The sequence below is a fragment of the Armigeres subalbatus genome, chromosome 2 (assembly GCF_024139115.2).
Source record: "Armigeres subalbatus isolate Guangzhou_Male chromosome 2, GZ_Asu_2, whole genome shotgun sequence".
NCBI classification, from domain to species: domain Eukaryota; kingdom Metazoa; phylum Arthropoda; class Insecta; order Diptera; family Culicidae; genus Armigeres; species Armigeres subalbatus.
This window is the reverse complement of record NC_085140.1, coordinates 341,787,302-341,793,526: the sequence shown is the minus strand read 5'-3', so window position 1 is coordinate 341,793,526 and position 6,225 is coordinate 341,787,302. Positions and strand designations below refer to the sequence as shown.

At 41.8% G+C, this 6,225-nt stretch overlaps 1 long non-coding RNA gene across 1 annotated transcript; it reads left to right on the top strand.

Moving 5' to 3' along the window:
• Positions 1-4,731: 4,731 nt before the first annotated feature.
• LOC134217008 (uncharacterized) lies at positions 4,732-5,908 on the top strand. The gene is made up of 4 exons (XR_009980898.1): positions 4,732-4,923; positions 4,976-5,138; positions 5,201-5,324; positions 5,384-5,908. It is a non-coding gene; the product is annotated as an uncharacterized LOC134217008 (long non-coding RNA).
• The last annotated feature ends 317 nt before the right edge of the window (positions 5,909-6,225 follow it).

Genomic DNA, 6,225 nt, shown 5'->3' with positions numbered 1-6,225 from the left:
ATCCGAAGCACACCATCATCATCCACCATCGGAAAGCGCTGACCACCGGGCGAACCCCACGGCAAGAACACTATGCATTATATGGCGGAGCACGAGGACAAATCGACACCAAAGATCGAATGACTCTCTTCTCTACCCGGTCGGGGTCGATTTCGCGAACGTTAACGCTGGCCGCCGTTCCGTAGATGGCGGATGTTTAATCTTCCGGTCAGCAGAAGCGGTCAAGCTGGATGCATTTGGACCGACGAATGAGCCCTAGCCTAGATGCAGACGCTCGTTAGATCGTTAGGTAGTGCGTGTTGAATGGCCTGTAGGCGGCTGAATCGCCATATCGAGGAGAATAAACAAGTTCACGAGTTGATGCAATTTATATTTTTGTCGCCTCAACGCCTGCTACCTACAATATTTGCTGGAGGAAGTGTTGGCTGGCCCTTTGCTCGAAATGCAGTCCAGTTGAATCCTCCAGTTTGGATCTGAAAGAAAAAATGATTGTAGACATAAGTGCTGTCCAATGAGCAGCTCGAAGTAGCTCGAAGTTGTTCCTGTCACGCTCATGCCCATTTGTTGACAAAAAAGAACGAGCAGGACGGGAACAACTTCGAGCTACTTCGAGCTGCTCATTGGACAGCATTATAATGTCGTGAAGAATTTTCAAAAAAATGAAAACGTAAATATCTCAATCGAAAAAAAAAACACTTTCACAGTTTACGCTGAATGATTATTAAACTTCCACACTTATAATAGAAGGTGTGGGGTTTGAGTAAGTTACCATCAGCGTGTTATTATATATTAACACCTCAGCGTGTCAATCGGCAAGCAGCAAGCCATGATTCGGCCTCTTCTTGTCAGATCTCCATGGCGTGCACACGCACCCACGGAGAGCTGCTGTCGTCGCATTTCGCTCCGACCATTTGGGGTCACACGTTTGGGGCTGTCCATAAACCACGTAGACTCTTGAGAGGGGGGGAGGGGTTCCGAAAAAGTCTACGTTAGTCTACGAAGGGGGACGGGGGGGTATACCAAAAGTCCACGTAGACTCTTTTATTATTTTTTTTATTACAATTTATGCAGCAGCTTTGTGGGAAGTTCACTTCTTTGATTTTTAAGATTTTTTTCGGCTGAACTACGGCTTAAAACTATCATGGATTTCATCTGGAAATTCTTCTATTTTGAGCAGGAAAATTCTCCTAAGTGTTCTATACAAACTTTCGATTTTTTTTAAATTTCCACTCGGATTTTATTGCAGATTCTACTAGAATATCTTTTGATTTTCGGCAGGAACTTTTATGGAAACGACAAGTGATTTTTAAGAATTTTCACTGGAAATTAAATTCTTTGGAATTCACAAAGGAAGCATTTTGAAATCTCAAAGAAAAAGTCATTTGAAATTCCAATAGACATTCTTTAGAACTTGTAAGGAGAATTCTCAGACATTTCTGCGAGAAACCCTTCAGAATTTCCACTGGAGATTTTCAAGGAAGTCCCTGGGAAACTTTTCTTAGTTTCGGTAATTCTTCGGAATTTTTGCGAGGAGTTCTCGCTTAACTTTTCAAAAGGACCTAAGTAACATTTTTTTCATGAATTAATTTGAATAGCGCAATCAACAGAACAACTCGAGAGCTATTGATTACAGTATTCAAATTAATTCATGAAAAAAATGTTACTTAGGTCCTTTTGAAAAGTTAAGCGAGAATTCTTCAGACATATAAGTGAAACTCTTCTAAATGTTAATGGGAAATTTTTTAGAAAATTCACCGCAATTTATTCGGTAGTTCTTATGTAAATTCTTCGGAATTATTGATGGAAAATCTTCGGAATTGCTATAGAAATTGTTGAAAATTTCCACGACAAATTATTTGAATTTCCCACCAAAAACTGTATGAGTTTCCACAAATAAAATATTTGCAATTTTTGTAAAAAAGCCTTTATAATTTTCACAAAAATTTATTCGAAATTTTTACGAAAAATTCATCAAAATTTCAACTGAAAATTCTTCATAATTTCCATCGAAAATTATTCGGAAAATTCTTTAGAATGTGGAAATTGCTCCAAATTTGAATCAGAAATTCAAAAATATCGTAGGAAACCATTCTAAAATTCCACGGGAAATATTTCGAAATGTTCGTTTAAACTTAAAATTAACTCGGGAAATAAATTTAAATTTTCACTGAAAATTACTAATAAACGGGTTTTAGAAGGAAATTCTTGGTATTTCAATGGATGACTATTCAACAAGATATTGCATGGAATTCAGAAGAAAAGCATCGAAATTTTCACGGAAAGTTCTTTGAGTATTATCAGGAAAATTTAAAGTTATCAATCAGGGAAATCTACGATATTTCCACGAAAAACATATTGCAATGTTGACTTAGCACTCTCGGAATTTCAAATTGGAATATTTAGAAGTTCTGTAAATTGTTCGGTTTTCTACAAATTTGAACTGGCGTGGAGAATTATAGTTCAGATGCGTTACAGATTTGAAGCTAAAGTTTTTTTAATTGTCTTTATTAGAGAGGTTATGCAAAAGTGTCGGCGGCGGTGGCGCACACCTCTATGAGGAATCGAGTTCAGCAGAAAAATAAATTGGCTTTGAGATTTGGTTTCGGGAGCTATGGGCAAAGGATTAAATTAGATTACGTTTTAAATTGATTTTTGTTTTGTCGGGTTCTGTTCAGTTTAATTTTGTTATGTTTGAAATTCGAATTTTATTGTAATATTTACATATTGAAATTGATTTGAATTGCTGAATTGCTTAAAAAGCGGTTGAACTCCATATTTTTAAAATCACATATGATATTTTGTAAAATTTAGAAAAGTCTACGTAGACTTCAAAGGGGGTGAGGAGGGGTTTCGGAAAAGTCTACGAAAGTCTACTAGGGGGGACGGGTGGTTTGAAAATGTGAAATTTCGGTCTACGTGGTTTGTGGACAGCCCTTTTGGCGATCCTGACGCTGATTTCAAAAGGTGAGTTGAAGTCGAGTAGTTAATGTGCGAAGAAACAAAATATTTGATGGTTTAAAAAAATCACAAGGCAAGGTGCTTTGGATTGCTACAAAGCGCGTCAGGAAAATGGATTCTAATTTGGAAGACCGCTGGAAAATGATTTGTGGTTTGGAATACCACAAGGCGCGCCTGGGAGACAAAGACGAAAAAGGTTTGACGATATAGAAAATCCCTGAATGAATCCTGGAAGTTAAAATAAATTTATTTTGTAAATTATACACTTAACGGCTTCAACGTACATGAGACTATCAGTTAAGCTAGTTCTAACGAAATCTGAGAGGCTACAAAAGTAGCAAAATATCTAATCTTGAAATTTATTTGGAAATTTACTGACTTAGCATTCATAACGAAACACCCGTTGGATCATATATCCGAAATTCTTACTTGATACTTGATGGACTACAGCTCCTCGACGAACTAACGTCGAATGGAGTATCCTTCTCCACTGGACTCGATCCTGGGTCAATCGCTTCCAGTCGCTCTGAACATTGAGCGTCCTCAGGTTTAAACTGCAAAAAGCCATCGTGTACGCGGCCTTCCACGAAGCCTGCGGCCTCTTCCAGGTTCTCTACAAAATATTATCTTCGCTTGACGTTCTTCCGGCATATTAACAACGTGTCCAGCCTACCGTAGTCTGCAGTGTTGTATAAGCTTAATGATATCCAACCCCTAATACACTCCGAAAGCTCTCCGATTAGCCTTTTATCTTCGTTTGCAAACCACGGGACTTAAGCTAGTTACGAAGTCCGTAATAAGCCCAATTTGCAGCTGCAATATAGATCTCCTCATAGCGCCCTCGAGTGCAATGTTGAACAATAAATTCGAAAGTGCATCACCTGCTTCAATCCGTCTAAGGTCACAAACGAGGTTGACACTTCGTTCGCAATCCGGATACTTGATTCCGAGCCATCCAACGTTACACGTATCAGTCTAATCAGTTTCGCCGGAAAACCATGTTCGGACATTATCTGCCACAGCTCATTTCTTTTCACTGAATCGTACGCTGCTTTGAAATCAATGAAAAGATGGTGAGTATGCAAGTTGTACTCGTGACGGTCTTTCGTGTCTGCTATTCAATATCGCTTTGGAGGGAGTAATACGAAGGGCAGGGATTGACACGAGTGGTACGATTTTCACGAAGTCCGTCCAGTTATTTGGTTTCGCCGACGACATTGATATCATGGCACGTAACTTTGAGAGGATGGAGGAAGCCTACATCAGACTGAAAAGCGAAGCTAAACGGATTGGACTAGTCATCAACACGTCGAAGACGAAGTACGTGTTAGGAAGAGGCTCAAGAGAGGTCAATGTGAACCACCCACCACAAGTTTCTATCGGTGGTGACGAAATCGAGGTGGTTGAAGAATTCGTGTACTTGGGCTCACTGGTGACCGCCGATAACGATACCAGCAGAGACATTCGGAGGCGCATAGTGGCTGGAAATCGTACGTACTTTGGACTCCGCAAGACGCTCCGATCGAATAGAGTTTGTTACGTCTGGTTTGTTAAATATTGCAACATGTATTACGCTTTAGGAAATGAAAAACTCACTATGAAGAAAGTCATTATACCGCTCATTGTCATCATAATTCGCAACCGTTTCTTCGCCGTGCAATTACCAAAACATGAACTGCCGATTTAAACGCACAACACATCCCCACTGTAAATAAGAAGCGCATTCCAAGGCGACGCGGCAAAAATGCAATTTAGGGAACACACGCACACGCACTCCGCAGAACCGAACAGCGGAAGAAAAGGAATCTTTTCTGTGCTGCCGCTGCGATCACACCGCCATCACGCAGGCGGCATAAATTAAAGTTTTTTTACACGCACGTTGCGCAGAAAGTGAAACTACCGACCAAAAGTGGACGGAACAGCGGCTGTGACGCAGGACCGGGCAAATACAAACCTCCCTACGAGGTAAGTGACGATTGGCGTTCTGGAGGAGTGGTATTAACCTCAATCCCATTAGGACAGGAGCGCTAGCATCGTGGAAACTGGCAGAATTCATTGGTCTCATCCACTCGGTAGGAAGAACATTTTAACCATCCGGTAAACGCAAGTGGAATTCCATTCTTGCGGATCAATCGCTACCGCATTGTCCGTTGAGTGAGCCAGGATTCGACGGATCAAAGGTAAACCAAATTTCCCATTAAGTTCGGGTGGATGATATAGTAACGTCACGCAAAATTCGCAGCAGATTGTCGCTCTGAGGAGTGGACGAAAACGGTTCCAGTGACAGCAAACAACGACCAAAGTCATTGAAGGCCATTGGTTTAGTGGAGGAATTCGAGCGGTGCCAATATCACCCCACTGACTGGGTAAGTGCCGCTGAAAACGATTTGCGATCAGTCATTCTGATGGTGATTACAATCCACAGGGTTTTTGTGCCGGATTTTGTTTTTGTGCTGGACTTTGTTTTTGTGCCGGATCCAATTCGTCAGCTGTCGGTGCGCGATCGATGCGGTTCGGCTGGAGAAAAAGGGCGTGCTAGCCTCGACGAGGGGATCCAAGCTATCGGTGTGGACCGACTTCGGAACTGTCGGGTGGTGTTCACTGGTGCGAGATTGGTGACTGTGGCGTGCGGAAACATCGTCATCCTGACGAGAGGATCGACTGCCTCGGAGGGATCCCATCCAGCTACCCGGTCGTGCTGGACGGCCAGAGGGGTCTCCAGCAGAGGAGTACCGTCGGTGAGAACCTCGGGAACGGCATGCGAGAATCGCGGTGGCGAAATGGCTGCCGTGCAGGTGAAGCGTAGGGGGACGCCCCGAAGCAACCGTGAGTAAGGAAGACAAATGTTAGTTTGTAAGAAAATGAAGATATAGAGAAAGGAGAAGAGAGAGATGCTTAGGAGCTAGGAAGGAAAGTGGGATCAATCCCCAAATATATGTATTAAATTGAAGATTTGTGGTTTTTGCTGTTTTGTTGGTGCTTTAGCCCTCCAGTCTTAGTTGCTTTTGTCCGTTTTGGTAGTTCTGCTCTACCCGCTACCGGAAGCTCGCAATACTGGCGCCCAACTGAAAATCCACAATTAAAACTACCGTTTAGCGAAAATTTTTGGTTTGTTTAGTTATATTTTGGTTTTGTGTTTTGATTATCCGGCCTATGATAGTCAAATTTTACTTTAACTCTTACGCATTATTATCGATATGGATTACACGCATTTGACCGACGAAGAGGTGACCTACGAGTTAGCTTTACGCCACGTAGTCAACCTAG